The following is a 16,133-nucleotide window of genomic DNA, read 5'->3' on the forward strand; positions in this document are numbered from 1 at the left end:
ATTACCTTAGAGTGCATTACATATCTTCCATTTGGAATGTCTACGTACGGTGTACATTTAAAGGCTTGAAGCGCCAACATAAAATATGGGTGAAATATTGCCGAGGTGACATTGGATTTTAACTCACTCTTTCACCAATATGAAACGACACGGTATGTAAGCGTCGTCAGCGAGTGATCAACATTGGTCTTTCTTTCGGCACTGACTCACTGACTCACTCACACCCGTGAAGACCTGTGTTGGTCTCCAGCAACCCACGTTTGTAAGAGGCGACTAACGGGATCGGGTGGTGAGACTCGATGACTTACTTGACACATGTCATCGTATCCCAATTGTGCAGATCAATGCTCATGCTGTTGATCACTAGATTGTTCTAGACTCGATTAATTACACATCGCCTTCATGCAGCTGGAATAGTGCTGAGAGGGGCGTTAAACAACAACCAGTCCAAGTCCCTCACTCACTCACTGCATGTTTTTTTGCTGGCCAGGACCATTTCTATGCTTATGGATATAGTTTTACACCGCACTCAGCAATATTCCAGCTATATGGCACTCCATGGTAATCATAACACATTTATTAATCCATGTGTGCATATCGTCCCATTGTTGGGAGGGGTACATCAAAAAGCATTTCTCTCCTATTGTTGAAGATATAAACATGGTGTTTAGCATCAGAAATCATTTTACTGAATCAAGAATGCCCATAAAATGTTAAGGTTTCAATTTGTTAATACACATTGATTAATATAAAAGTCAGTTTGGTTCTATTCCATGAAAGCTTTTAAAATAAAAGTGTCATTTATAAGATTTAAGAGATTGAATTCCAACCACCTATGCCTACTACAACTTAATGCAAGTACACTCATCTGCACATCGTCCCATTTTGGGGACGCACTTTTGCAACGTAAAAAAGCATCGAAGATTTTATGGACTGGAATAATGACACCTCACCCCTTCCACTGTTTGCCAAAAGAACCCTATGCATAAAAGGGTTAAGTACGTCTTTTCCTCCACATCATACATACAGACCAAAATATAACGGAAATACACCTGAGAGCGATACAGATGAAAGTCACACACAATAACGACCATATCTCTTTTACGGAACCTGTAAATAAATAAATAATGGATAAATGTGAACTGACTCCTTGTCTCTGAATATATCTATTTTTGATTGAAGAGAAAAAAACCTGTAAGAGCCCAAGTGAAGTAGGATGTGCTATCTGCCCATGGGTAATATCTAGACCTGCTTCATGCAGCCTTTTACAGTACAGAAATGGCTTTGCGAAAGGGAATAATACAAATAAACAAAACGATCAGGTACTGTGAGGCAGGCTGTAATGATTGGGACATTGCTAGTAACATCAACCGTTCCTCAAAGTTCATAACCAACAAAACACCAGACACTGAACAGCAATGTTCCCCTCTTCGCAAAAAAGTACCTCAGAGCATTGCATTTCAAAGAAGATTGCTGTATGAGCTTGGGACATTTAAGCAGTAGGTAGAACACAACATAATACGAACGTTGCACCTTTGGCAGAAATACACGTTTCCTGGGCACCCTAGTTACGTGATGTGTATCGTAGTAACAACGTAACCTCATAACCTCCAAACTTTTATATATGTTTTTCAATAGAACGAATTTAGCAAAACAAACAAGACAGATCTATTCAAGAGTCGCTCTAGATTCAATATGTTTTGATAACTAGTTAGATGGTCAACGGTAAATACAAACATTTTCTAATATGTCAAGTAAACAAAATATATAACACGAACGTCCTCACAACGTTAAGAGAACGTTACACCAATTTATGAAAAATACGTTGCTAGGGCGAGGTGATAACGTAATTGGCAACGTTGTGACAAGGTAGTGGTATGACGTTATCCTTGGACGTTCTAATAACGTCCTAGTTACGCCATTTTCGGACGTAATCAAACCAAACATTAAGACGTAAAATAACGTTGTCAGAACGTTGCGTGTTAGCTGGGAATGGTCCAGGATGTAAAACTGCGTACAACAAGCATCAAGACATAACACCACTAGAAGGTTCCTATCGCTTGGATACCATGCTATTATGAGAAATGCAGAAGAACAAGTCTTGACTTAACAGAAGAATGCAACTTAAGATAATATCCATTTGAGCCTCGACATTTACGTGCAGGAATTCATCACACTCTCGCCCGCGTGTTATCACGACAGAAAGGTGCGACAAGAAAGGGGTTTTTTTAAGCCTCGGTTCATGGATGTCTGATAAATAAAGACCCATTGATAGATGAGTTTTCTCACAAAATCGTTTTGTTTGAAAAAAGTAGCATTTACAAATATTATGTTTTACATTTTTTATTTGTGTAGTTTACACATACGTATGTATGTTACAATATAATGAGACGTATTCAGTCTTTCTATATATGTCAAAAAGCAATTCACATACTAAAGGAGGGATGGGCTGGTTGGAACGCTGGTGGTAGGATGGTAGTAGCTGAAGCCCGTCCATTTGAGGGCATCCAGGTTAAATTGTGATGGGATCACGTCGTGATGTAAATTGAATATTAGTATGCTTGAAAGCAGAAGCTCTCGAACACTGAAGACTGACAGTTAGATAAGCATGACATTAACTTCACCGGCAATGACATTAATTCCATTCATAAACAGTTTCTTCTGGTCATCAAATTTCAATGTTGGTTAATGTTCAGCCTTATACGGTGCCGAATACACCATCTTAATCAATCAAATCAATATCAATATTTCATGAAATATTGGCATTGTCATAAACACACGCAAAGGCACATTAAGTGATAAAGTGAACTCCGCTGTAACAGACGATACACACTGAAATGCATCGGACAGTCAGGGTAGCCTAGTGGTTAAAGCGTTCGCTCGTCACGCTGAAGTCTCGGGTTCGATTCCCCGCTTGGGAACAATGAGTGAAGCTTGAGTCTGGTGTCCCCCGCCGTGATTGCTGGACTATTGCTGAAAGTGGCGCAAAGAATGAAAAGGCATTTTGAAATATAATGGATGATAACTTTTAATTGTATGTTGCAAAGTTTCTGGGCTGTGTCTTAAACCCTACGTCAGGTGAACTGTAACAATATATAGGAATATGTATATATATATTTAGATGCCTGTTAAGAACCTCATGTATTAAAATATTGGACATTTTCCACTCCAGGAAGTGTGCACAATGATGGTGTCTTAAAAATATTTAACGTGATAACGTCAGTATACATACGTTGACGTGGACGTTGAGGTTCTCACTATGTCAGGCTATGAGAATGCTATGTTAAATAGGTGCGTGATCACGCCTGTAACAATAATCGTTAAATTACATAGGGACGGGCGTCTCTAGCAACAAGTGTCTCTCATCTTGATATAAACGTCTGGGACTATATATGGATTGCTCGCTGCTTTATGGCGAAGTGATTATACTATTTAGTGGACGTTTGTCCATAGCAAATACTTTATCAAACGGTGACACCCATTAAGACCGATAACTCACAGAACACCATGCTGTACATGGGAAATTCTTCATCTGCAGATTATGTGATAACCTTCCTATTGAAGGATTAAGTACGATGTTTATAGCTAATTGTGTCCACAGCGACAATATAATTAATCTCAAGGACCATCTTCAGTCGTTATTTATATCCGACTTCCTTCTTTTGACCTACGTAGGAGATTGTAGTCTTGTTTGTGAATGTATGGGTCTGGGCATGTAACGAGTGCATTAAGCTTCTAATCATGAAGATAATATGATACTGACGTTGTAAGCTAATTATCCCGCCTACATGGGATTTCACAAATCATTTACAAGGAACGATGTATGGTTGAAAACTATATCAAGACTGCTTTACATGAAAACATATCTATAAGTAGATTAATATTACGAAATGTTTTAACGTATATTTATTTGTTCCAGTTTCGTTGGAGCATATGTCACAAATAATCACTAGACAAGAAGTGTTTAGCGTCAGCATGCATTTAAATTCACACGTACCTATGGACAAATGTATGATAAACTTCCATCATTGCCTTTCTTGCGTTAAAAACGCGTTCATTATTGTATAGCAGGATGCCAGCTTTCAGCGTCATTCTTCTTTATCTCTGGTGAGTGAAGGTTATTTGGCCGTCTCAACAGTATTCCAGCAATATTAAGGCAGCCTGAAAGATAACTGACTCAAGACCGGACTCGACTCTGTGTCACTTAATGAGCAAAGATTCGCGCCCTCGTGGTACGCTTATATAATTATGATGAGTCGCCAGTTGATACCACTCTTAATGGCGTAAGGCAATTTCGGTTATCACTGCTTCCGATTTACATATTCCTTGATACTTTTTAAGCTAGTGAGCTGGTGTATTTTTTCGCCGTGTTAGCAACACTGCAGCAATATGAGAAAGGAGCGTCACACATTATATCCATGTAGGGAATCGAACCTCGCACCACGAGTGAACGCTCTAACCACAAGTCCATGCCACCTCCCTGATGTAAACTGAATGGCTCAGGGGAGTGATTAAAGCATTTTTTAGGAGCACCGGTGTGAGTAATATTTCTCTTGTCAACGTGATATGCAGGAGGGTCTTAGATGGTGACCTCTTTCACGGTGTCAAATCTGAAAAAAATTGGAGCACCAAAATTCGGAGTTTCGCAGATGTCACAAACCAGAGCGGAGGGACCTGCAGATAGAATTCAAAGTCACTTGTGATCATATCAAACCTACTAGTGATCATATCAAACCCGATAGTGATCACACAGGGGAGTTATATATCATTTAGTGAGTGAGTGAACGAGTGAGTTTAGTTTTACGCCAATTTTATCAATGTTCCAACAATTTCACGGCGGGGGACACCAGAAATGAGCTTCACACATTATACCCATGTCGAAAATCGAACCCAGGTCTTCGGCGTAGCGAGCGAACGCTTTAACCACTAGGTTACGCTAATATTTCCGCAAGATAACATCCTTGAATATTGCCAAAAACACTATTTTCAGCGACTGTTTACTCACCGTTGTCATGGTTGTACGTACGCCGTGTGCATCACCCGGAAGCGAGCGTACGCTAAATAGCTTTCGGAATCGTTCGGGTACGAACATTTTCGAGATACAAAGTTCAAAAGGTATGTCCACTTTCGCGATTTGGTAAGCTGTGTTCTGACTGGTCAATCTCAAAGGTTACCTGACGTGATCTCCTATAAGGTTTTGTTAGATTCAGTAGTGGAGTGTAACGAAAAGTACTGAGGATAAGTTTACTTAGACTGTCACTGCAAGTTAGCTTGTTGTGGGTTTACATAAAAAAAACATGAGCAAACGTAGAAGTTTAGTCATAGCCAATCGGGTTTGGAATCTCAAACAAATTTCTTGCGTACCCAAGGGAGCTGACACCAACTTGACACTTTAGCGACCAGGAAACCTGTGATCTATTAAACCCGGTTTTGAATACAGCTGCATCAACTCACAAACCAAGACAACAATCGCTGATGAAACAATCTGTGCATTGTATTAATGATATTGTATTTTGCACATCGAACCCTTCAAATGATATGCAGCCAACCGGTTGAGAAGCTAGCAAAAATAATTCAAAATTACATTATTGCACTGGGTTATTTTAATCCAGTCTGGGAATAACGTTGATATTTGTAAAACTAATTCGGAATCTATCAAATCGAGAAAAAAGTCATTTGGAATTAGCTCGATGTAGCATAACGCGCAAGTTGTCACCTGATGTGATGACATTATGTCTACAAATAAGGTGAAATACTTAAAGTTGATCTTATATCGACAACAATCATTATGACTCACACAAACAAAATGTTTTTCATTGCAAATGGGGAATAATGTCTAGACAGAATTTTAAATATTTCGGCTCAAATGACGATGTCCTTGTTTGCTTAAAAAAGTAAAAATGATGGTTTAATCTCGCTTGTATCCAGTTTATGGTTTTGAGATTAATTTCATCCCTGAGAAAATGACACCAGAGCATTGTTTACTTGAAATACACCAAGGATACTTGACAAAAACACATAACATTCTTGAAGAACTAGAATGTCCACACTCATAGAAAGCAACTGTATCGACATCAGAAAAATGAGACGTCGAAGGGGAGGTAGTGGCTGAAAGACAAAACGTGTGAAGTTCTTGGCCTATACGTACAGCGATTCACGCGATCGAAAGTGGTTTATGTCATGGGCAACGTTCCATGTTGTCGCTTTAAGATGGCAAGCAGTGATGCGTTCACTTGTTCATGTGTTGTTTAAGCACTCAGCAATATCTCAGCTATATGGAGGTGTTTGTTTAATGGGTTCAGCTGTCTTTTAGTACTCACGTGACCAACAGCATGATCATGGATGTATAATGACGTCAGTCTAATCAGCGAGCCTTTCACCCCGACCCCACTATTTATCCTATACGATAAGCATCGGATCCTGAAGACCAGTTCTAAACAGTATCTTCACGGGTAAAACGTAATGAACTTAGTTTAACCACTTACATGATCAGATGAGTCGAACCCCACCACAAGCATAGACTGAAGCAGCACTTATTCAGGAACAAATAACTTTATTAAGTAATAATTATTATTGGGTCACAACGTTTAGTGTTTTGAATAATAATTATGATGGGCACATTTTCGTATAATAGATGGTCAACACTTTTAGAATTCTGGCAGCAGGTTTCCAGGAAATTATCTGCCCTTGGTTTTCTATATGTTACCCCGGGAGTCTGCTAGAGCATTCTACAGTGTTGGCGATGGTCGTATGTGCCCGAACTTTCTGAAAATGACTGAATATATATTTCATAAAGGCTAGATGCCATGTTGACTCGGACATACATTCTCATTACTGGAGTTTACATCATTGTCAACATATCCGTCAACGCCTGAAACTGCTGTCAGACCATTCGCTGTGTTACCTTCTGCATGACTGTTTCTCTCTCGCACTGAGACTTCGGTGAGGTTCACTCGTCGCTAGGAGTGAAGGCATTAGGAATATCAGGTACATAATTGCGTGAGCAGAGGTCTATGAGTGAGACTATTTTAACATTACAGAAAAAAACATATAAAAATAATGACACGCACATACCCCACCAGTGTGAAATATGACAACCTCAACACAAGCGAGTCAGCATGGTGATACTCCACCACGCCACTTCATACCGTATTGGGATCGAGTGGTCAGAATCGCATCCTTGGTTCATTCATGTCATCGAATCCCAGTTGTGTAAATCGGTACTCATGATTTTGATCACTGGATTGTCTGACCAGCCTCGATTTACTTTGCTGACTGGAGCGTTTATGAACTAACCGATTAAAAGTAGCGTAAAATCATACATACTCACGTTCAAATCCCGACAAGCATTTAAGCATTTTATCACATTACAGCTTTGTGAAACACGTGTATTTCATGGTTTCGTGCATTTCGCGTGGGTGCTTTCAATTCATAAAGATAAAAGTCACTTCTCTCTTAATTCACTTTCTATAAATGAATATCATTCATAGAAGCTCGATTTTTGGTGAGCCTCTTCTGACACGCAAAAGCCTCTTGGGAGAGATCCTCGGGATGAGTCTCAGATCTTGTCTAAGAATACCCTTTGTCGTTTTAACGCAACACTAGGTTGTGATAAGTATTGACGGGTCAGGACCTTCCAAATCAATAACGGTTGTCACCATGGAAGCAGTTTTAGGCCGTCCTGCTATTGTCGTATGTTTCAATGTACACTTTTGTATGAGAACTGTGTGTTCCACCAACGATTATCAGAAAAGGCCATAGAATCAAAAGACGTTAAACGAATGCAAGGTGTGTGTTGGACAATAGATGTCTCCGCCACACGGTACAGAGGTACCTTTCAAGAAAGGTAGGGGACACTGGATGCAAATGATGAAGTCAAGGGTGATGATGATGAAGAGAAATTAAGGGAAAATGTGACAATTCATTTCATTCCTGTGGAAATGTTTCGTATATATGGATGTATATTACTGTTTCTCATATCCATTGGCATCATCCAGTGGTATGCACGCGAATTATCCCCTACTTTAAAATGATTTTAATGACGTATTGATGCTAAATATAAATATGATCACAAAACACTTCTCATAATCATGATCATTCTTGGCTGAGAGTCCATTGTACGATTCCCATGTGTTATGATTAACTATCACAACCAGAACCGTTCAAGATATTACCCAACTTTTGGTAAATGGAGAGTCCATTTCGTTTCGGAGAGTTTAGCAATGATGCTACACCCCAAAGGAAGGCTAAGTCACATTGTGCACATTTAGTCAGTACAATGTCCTTGGCTTGATCAGCGAGAACGTTTGTTACAATCGCAGATCCTCCTTAATGCATCGTTTCAAAATTTGTAATTCTATACTGTTCTTTGTCTGAGCTTACCTATCATGAACCCGTAACGGTGATCGGAGAAGACACTGTTTCATTCCTTTAGCAGCTGACTTACTAGAATCCCCACAGACTTGTCCAGTATGTCCATTCTTTATTGAGAATCATTGAGCGCAGCATGTGTAAACCGGAATTAGTTTTGTTTGACAGATTACGTGTAATGTCAGTAAAATATGCTTTACTTTTGTGGGTTTGGTGTATTTATTTTCCCCTTGATATCCACTCTTTTCGCTGTGATGTCCTTTGTAATCGGCTGTAGGATCCTATAACGTGGGATTAAGAAACAGCCAACTCACCGTATGTATAATAATACTTGACGGATGTCACTGGTAATATCTCGTTTGTGTTCCCTCGTGCGTCGTTCTGTTTGTTTTACGGCTCAGCAGGCTCCTGAAATTTAAACAAAAGCATTAATATTTAACTCCATCTCAAACTAGAATCAATGGTGATGCAAAAGTGATATGCAGTGACATTTTTATACTTTGCTTTGTTATCAAAAAAGCGTGAATTAACAGAGCTTAACATCCATCTGCAATCTCCAGCAAAGAGCGGTTGTTTGAGAATTGGTTTAACAGGATTTCCGGCCGTTTTAACAAACGTGAAGTGAAGCAATTGCGGGTGAAGTAACTATGAACTGGTAAATAGTGAATGGTTGTACAGGATATTACATTCCACCCCCATAAAGGATTGGCGGTCGCCGTTTCTTGTTGCATCCACTGCTTAGCTTCGACGTGGCTAAAGCGGTGACTGGACACCGGTCAGTCCAGTGACTAACAGCGTGAACATCAATCGATGCACCTGGGATACGTTGACATGAGTGAACTAAGTCCTTCAGTTTGTTCTAGAAATATTTAAGCATTTTCAGTACAACATCGTCGAAGACATGTTAATTGCGTTGTATCGCAACGGTCTTCGTAAGTCAATCCTACATTATATAGTTATGATAGCTCGTAACGCTATCTTGGAAGCGTTGATCAAGCGCTTTGGTCATCCTTAGGCAACAGAAAACCTTGGCGATAAAAATCCTCGCTAATAGGGAAGATGACAATGTATTATCTAACTAAACAGTCTGCCTGTCCTAAAAGTATATGCTTCAGTCAAATCGTTAATAGACGTATTGCTAAAGAAAGAATGAGAAATATACATGAAGGTGGGTAATTACTGTTTGTGTGGATTACATTGATATCAGTTTTCAACAATAATTACAAATACTGATTATATAACATTTATGATATCCAGTTAGATACTGACACATAACTCCGTGTTATTTGGATGCTATTGAAAAGATGCATCTTTTGATTCGTCGTCTTTTGATTTTTCTTCATATATCAACAATTAATCAAGGGGAACCCGAACTGATGTTGCCTGATGCCATTCAAGATTGTTGATCTTAAAATGTGCAGTGTCGTTGGCCTGATTACATACTCATGCAAACCCAGAATTAATTTGTTTTATATATTGCAGAAGTAAGGTCTTCTCAAATACCTCCATCTTTGATCCCGCAAACTATGAAGATACGACAGCAACTCATACACATAGATGCAAGTAAATGGACATGTGTCTTTTTCTTATATTCCTCTTTCTGCCCGACATGAAGAAAATCGTTTAAAGAAAATCGTTCTAGGCGATTATCGATAAAAGTTCGGTTCTGGTAACCGTAATGCAGGTTACAATATATTTTTAACACAATTTTGTAACTGTTGCTGACATGGGTTTCACAAATCGATTTTAGCTTAAAGACCATCAAACTTTTAAAACGCTTTCAAGGTGGTCATGCGACCACAGGTCTCTATGGTAACCGTAACCATCCTTCAGAAAGCCTACTGAACATCATCGCCCTTTATCAATATTTATTGCTTTCCCATAGACTTCATGAATCTTAAATGTTGAAAAGTACATTTATACACGATTGCTTGCCCGTAATCAACTATATCAACAACATAAAGTTTGGCTCTGTACTTCTATGCAATCTCAAAAGAATCCATGTTAACATTCATTTTTATTTCAAGTGCTGAGCGTGTACACAAACTGTATACAATGTTTACGACATGAACGACATCATGACATCCCCTTTTCAATCCACAATACATCATGGTGTCATCTTGGCGCCAAAGCCTGTATCATATGTCTGATCTGCTTTAATCCTGGAAAATGTCCAACGGTCGAAATTAACGATATACGAACCCTCGCCCCAACTCCCCATGCGAGAGCTGGTTTGTATACATTTTTCTCACGCTAATTTCTCTATTGTTCATCTTTGACAGGGTTCTGAACCACAGGCCATTACTACAGACAAGCGCGGGGTCTTAAATAACAAGCCCAATGCATTAATCTGTATCAATTGGTCAGAGAGATTTATTCCCGAAACCTCTGGGTCCTCAGTGGTGAGGCACGCTTGGTCCGCACAGACATTTAATTCATATTTTGGAGAGTTTCGCAAACAATTGAGCATGAAATATTGTTGATACGGTTGATTGATGGTTTCCTTTGAGACCTTTCGCCTCTGTGGCTCAGTGAAACTAGTGATACAAATTGCCATTCCTTGCTGATCTCTGTTCTGTGGCCATGGAGGGATGGAGAGTCGTGCCAGTTGGGGGCATATTCACCTTATCCCCAAGACACTCTAACAGTATTCCTATGATAAGCTTTCCACTAACACGTTGCCAATTGTAGAGGGTGGTAATCCTATTTTGTTGTAGTTTGATCCTGCTTCTAAGCACAGAGGGGGTTTACTGTTCTTTAGAAATCGATGAAAATATATCATCTAAATGAAGTTTTTTTTAGATTTCCGTCCTGTTGGCTATTTACTTGGCATTTATCTGCCAATATTTTATCCTAATTTACCATTCCGTCAATCGCCCGGGGGATCCATCGACAAACTAGTAATGCTTGATTATTTAAGTTGAGCTAAACAAATGTTAAAGTTTTGTCGAATTTCCGGTGCTGAGAGGTGGTTTATTTGAACCATGCTTTTGAATGTTCTTGCCTTTAACTTCATGTGGAACCAACGTCATCAGAAAGTTACTAGAAAAACATGGGTGAAAATCCCGAACACGAAGGTCCCCCAATAGACATTCGATTTAGAACAGAATCTGTGACATGTGGACATTCTCTAAGTCGATAATAATATTATGGAAGTAACTTATTGAATCGTGAGTCTCTCATCTCTTAACACACAACTGTTTCAAGACAATCTCGATATTGTCATAACAACGAGAACAAAGGAACAACACAAGCGAGCTTCCGACACCAGCCACGGCTTTGAATATTTTGTTTGCAAAGATTTAGAGTACTGTTCAATTATTACAACAAGAGAAAGCAAAATAAGAAACACTCAAAGGGTTGGCATTTACATTCTTAAGAACTGTTTGACGCTTTAGGTTCTCCAAGTTCTTCGATTATAGACCCAGGAAGCAAGGATCCGTGGAAAGAAACACTTTCCGGAAACATAATCCATACCCCCGTCAGTGTATCTAAACTTGGCATAACTTCTGATCCGGAAAATTCAAAGATTTCACCTATTCTTAGGCGTCACAGATCAATGGGAACTGGAAGTACCTTATACGTGAGATGAAAACATATCGGCAACGAAGCGAGCACATGGGCTTCGATTTGTTTTTCACACCTTCAAAGTAAGAACTCTATACAAGCTTGACAATGCGTTCGCGATTTTGAGTCAAGGTTTGCACAATAACACGTTAAGCAGTGCCAGAGAACAACTTGGCTTGATATGCAAACAAAACACAAATGCCATACTCGGATGCAATGGAACAGAAATTGTTGATCATCATAAGGTTCCTGCAATGCATGCCTTTCTTTTGTCATATGCCCTAAACATATTCATCGAGGAATAGGCGGCCGATTTCTGTCGACTCTTTTATGAGGAAGGCATTTGTGCGATAAAAATATTCATCATGTCAATAGACTACTGAAAAGAGTAGTGCAAGATTGTACTTTAAAACGCACAGAATGTTCCAAAAACGTTCGATGACAGATGCATATACATGGCCCTGATTGTGCATTTCTGTTGTAGATTTCATTTTCAACTCCAATGGAACGACGAATTTTCCAGTGGCATACAGTTATCTTATAGTCATTGCCAGAACAAACTCTTGTTCGAGGAAATATCACACTGCCAGTGAGAATTTGTGCAAATGCTTTACAATGCCTGTGATTAACATGTGATTTGTTACAAGATAACTGAATGGTTTTCGATAGTTTGTATGACTGTGAATAGGATATTCAAGCACACGCGTAATCAAATGTGCAGTTCGATATTTCCACATTGACAATTGCCTCAGGTTGTTTGAGGGTAATTACTAGCATTTCATTTTGGAAATATGCTGTAATCATTACATGCTCATGGAAAATAAAGAAAAATTGAAACTCAGTGTAATTCTAGTTTCAGATCCATAAATGATCGGAAGTTTAACCTCTCTAATAGCAAGGTTCTCTACAGAGAGGAAATCTAAGATGCTTGGCTTAAAGGCTTGTAAAAGAACCAATGAGGCAGTTCATCAAGTTGACGAAGCAGCATTCTTTATATTAACCATTGGCGATATTCATAAATGCTAGCCTTTAAATCATGTTTATATGCTGACATTAAAACGCATATTTTATTGTAGGAATTTGTTTCAGTAATACTAGGAAGAGGAAATGGCAAGACTGTGTAAATGCCCCCTCATACAATCATACAAATTATCTTGATACGTGGTTGGTGGTTGGTTTCAGAGAGAGAGAGAGAGAGAGAGAGAGAGAGAGAGAGAGAGAGAGAGAGAGAGAGAGAGAGAGAGAGAGAGAGAGAGAGAGAGAGAGAGAGAGAGAGAGATGCCTTTTCATAAATCTGCAAGGATACTTGGGTTAATCTTTACATTTGGATTTTGTGAGACATTATTTGTAACAAAACCTTCGAAATGTACCAACGCTTATACTCAGTATCGCCAGTGTTAGTCCATGACTTTCGTAACGATCTAAGCTGACTTTTTATAACATATGGTCGCTGAAACAGTTGAGTCATGGACCTGGATTGAAGAATAATTAAAATTGTAATTTGTTCAGTCTCAAAATAAATCTACACTTTGTTCTTGACATATGCAGCATGTACTGTTTTAATTAAAACAAGTTGAAAGTGGACGTGCGAATTAACACTGTATGTGACATTTTGAACATCCACCGATACAGGTATTCTTGGTTTGGTTGTACCTATAATTGCAATCAGATACCATAAAGGAATTCATTTGTAATCAATATGCTGTCAGTGCCCGACAAGTGATACCAAAATAGCAACTTCTGTATCGGTAGAATTATCGCAAATATATTTAGCAAAACCTTGTTCAGGGATTAAGTTAAAGAACGGTTTAATGAAACTAAGGAATGGAAAATGCAACGAAAGTGACCTTAATGCAAAGTGAGTTTGTCATTGGTGCATAATTGTCAACGGAATTCAGTCGCTATTCAAGCTTTTGGGTTCAAGGAAATAGGCGCTCAGGAAGCATAACATATAGCACATGTACAGGAGGTCTATGAATGCTCGATCAAACGACCCTGCTTACTTATAAGCCTTTTTAGTTTGATCTGACAACAGGCCTTCGTGGAGATAATATGCAATATCAAAATGGCATTAGAGAGAAGAAAGCAAAATATTTTCGCTTAATGGATAGGCAATTTTCTCATACTGATTGCCCTGGGAGCATGTCACTGGCCAATTTGGTCACAACATGTAGGCTTCAGCAAACACTGCCGAGCTTATAGGACTAGAGCGGTGATTCACAACAAGAACATTTGAAGTGAACGAGTATGATTTCTCGTCAGATTTTCGGAATAGTTTCGATTTGGGAAATAAATATGATTTCAGATGTTATATTACATGCATGGCAATTTGGTACTGGAGAATATTTCATTTACATGGCAAATGGCCGCGGTGGAAATAGTTGAAGGATAGGTTCCAGTCCAATGCAAGCTGTACAAAATGTTTTCCGATGTTTGTAACACGACGGGATTTAATATTGAAATATCCATGGTTAATCATGTTCATTCATTTTTGTCGACGCTAAGAAGCCGATGTTGACTTCATCATATATTTTTTCTACTGCTCTATATTTAGTGTGTGATGTTCGGAACATGAAAATTACTTTCAGTAACACATATTTCAGATGAACAAAGGTCACGGGAGACAATGGATTTTATCTTAAATGACACATACATGTCCCTTTCTGATTGGCTGAGTGCTTTTCTATTATTTTCAGTAACAGTTCTACGTAACACCCTGGGAATGCCTGATTCATTTTGTACTTCGTGGTAGTGATTCTTTATCTCGGATAACATTGAATCACTCATGATGTACGGAAATTACCAATGTTTTGCGAATGCAAATTGATGGAAGGGAGATAATTATAAATCTGGTCTTCTTGTCTGCAAAATCTAGCGATGGCTACAAAAGCTTTTGTACCACTGCTTCAAACAATTCATAATTAAAATTGAGGTGTTTTGTAAGATAAATGCGTTGTTTGCTGGTCCCTCGGTTCAATGGGTTGATGTATCCACGAGGGTACATCATCATGCTCCCGTCGTGACCAGAGAACAAATTATAACAGCATCGCCCATACCTTAGCCAGTAATGGATAGATTTCTTCACATACTCTTTGAAATCGTATAGTCTCACATAAACCTAACTAAAATTATTAATATTATTGCCACAAGCGGACGCTCAGGAAATGGTTCTATCCGTTTCATTATCAGCTGTGCATCTAAGCCATGGGCAGTCATATAGCATTTAGTCCAACAAAAGACTGTCAGCATCAATTAATGTTCTCTAACACAGGATTAGGTACGTGTTATCTTCCGTTTCACGCCACCCATAAGGTTTCCCCTTGTTAGTTGAAGGCAGTGCGATTCCTGCACATCGAAAGATCGTGATGTATACTGGTGGAATACAATGATGGGTTAGGTATAGGTTTGCCTTGATAAGTGCAAACATGGGTAGAATGTGTGAAGCTCATTTCTGGCGCCCCCCTCCGTGATCTATCGGAGAATTGCTAAATATGATCTTAAACTAAAGTCACTCACTAACATGTACACTGGGACCTAACTTTTCAATTATTGTTATATTATTATAACCCCAACGGTTGAAAATAATGTGAGGTTTTGGGGAGCCAGTGTCTCTATATCATTTATTCTCTTTTCGTGAGCACTTGGTGTCGTCACTTATTGCTGAGGTCTAACAGGATTAGGTGGTCAGACTCGCATGCCATGACACATGCCATCGTATCCCAACAGCGTTGATCGATGATCATGCTGTTCATCACTGGATTGTCTAGTCCAGACTCGATTATTTACAGACCGCCAACATATACGTGGAATATAGGTGAGTGCGGAGTTAAACTAAACTCACTCACTATTGATGACGATTCATAAACACATGCTTGTGTTGGAGTGGGAATCGTATAAAGTGCTCTGCCTTTATCACATATAACCTTTATAACTGTGGAAAAAGTATGTTGCATTCGGAATCGGATTTGCATTGGAAGGAACACAAGCACCGTAGTGCTGCACAGACAGAATCTCATCAGAGTGTCTTTTGATATCAACTACATCACCATGAGTTCATAAAAGTGCGACAACTCCGAGACTTGTTGTTCAAGAGAAATAAAAAACCGCAACATCACCCGTAACACGTTCATGTGAAGACTTGCGGATGAAAATATCCAAGAATGATGGAAGGGGGAACGAGTGGCACCATTACGCCA

At 39.1% G+C, this 16,133-nt stretch overlaps 1 protein-coding gene across 1 annotated transcript in view; it reads right to left on the minus strand.

The window, feature by feature from the left end:
• LOC137298899 (allatotropin-like) overlaps positions 1–16,133 on the minus strand; it is a 68,395-nt gene that overhangs the window by 37,506 nt on the left and 14,756 nt on the right. The window contains exon 2 of the mRNA XM_067831262.1: positions 8,685–8,778. The gene's annotated coding sequence lies outside the window, so the exon portion shown is untranslated. The remainder of the gene's footprint in view (positions 1–8,684; positions 8,779–16,133) is intronic.

Source organism: Haliotis asinina, chromosome 10, assembly GCF_037392515.1.
Source record: "Haliotis asinina isolate JCU_RB_2024 chromosome 10, JCU_Hal_asi_v2, whole genome shotgun sequence".
NCBI classification, from domain to species: Eukaryota; Metazoa; Mollusca; class Gastropoda; order Lepetellida; family Haliotidae; genus Haliotis; species Haliotis asinina.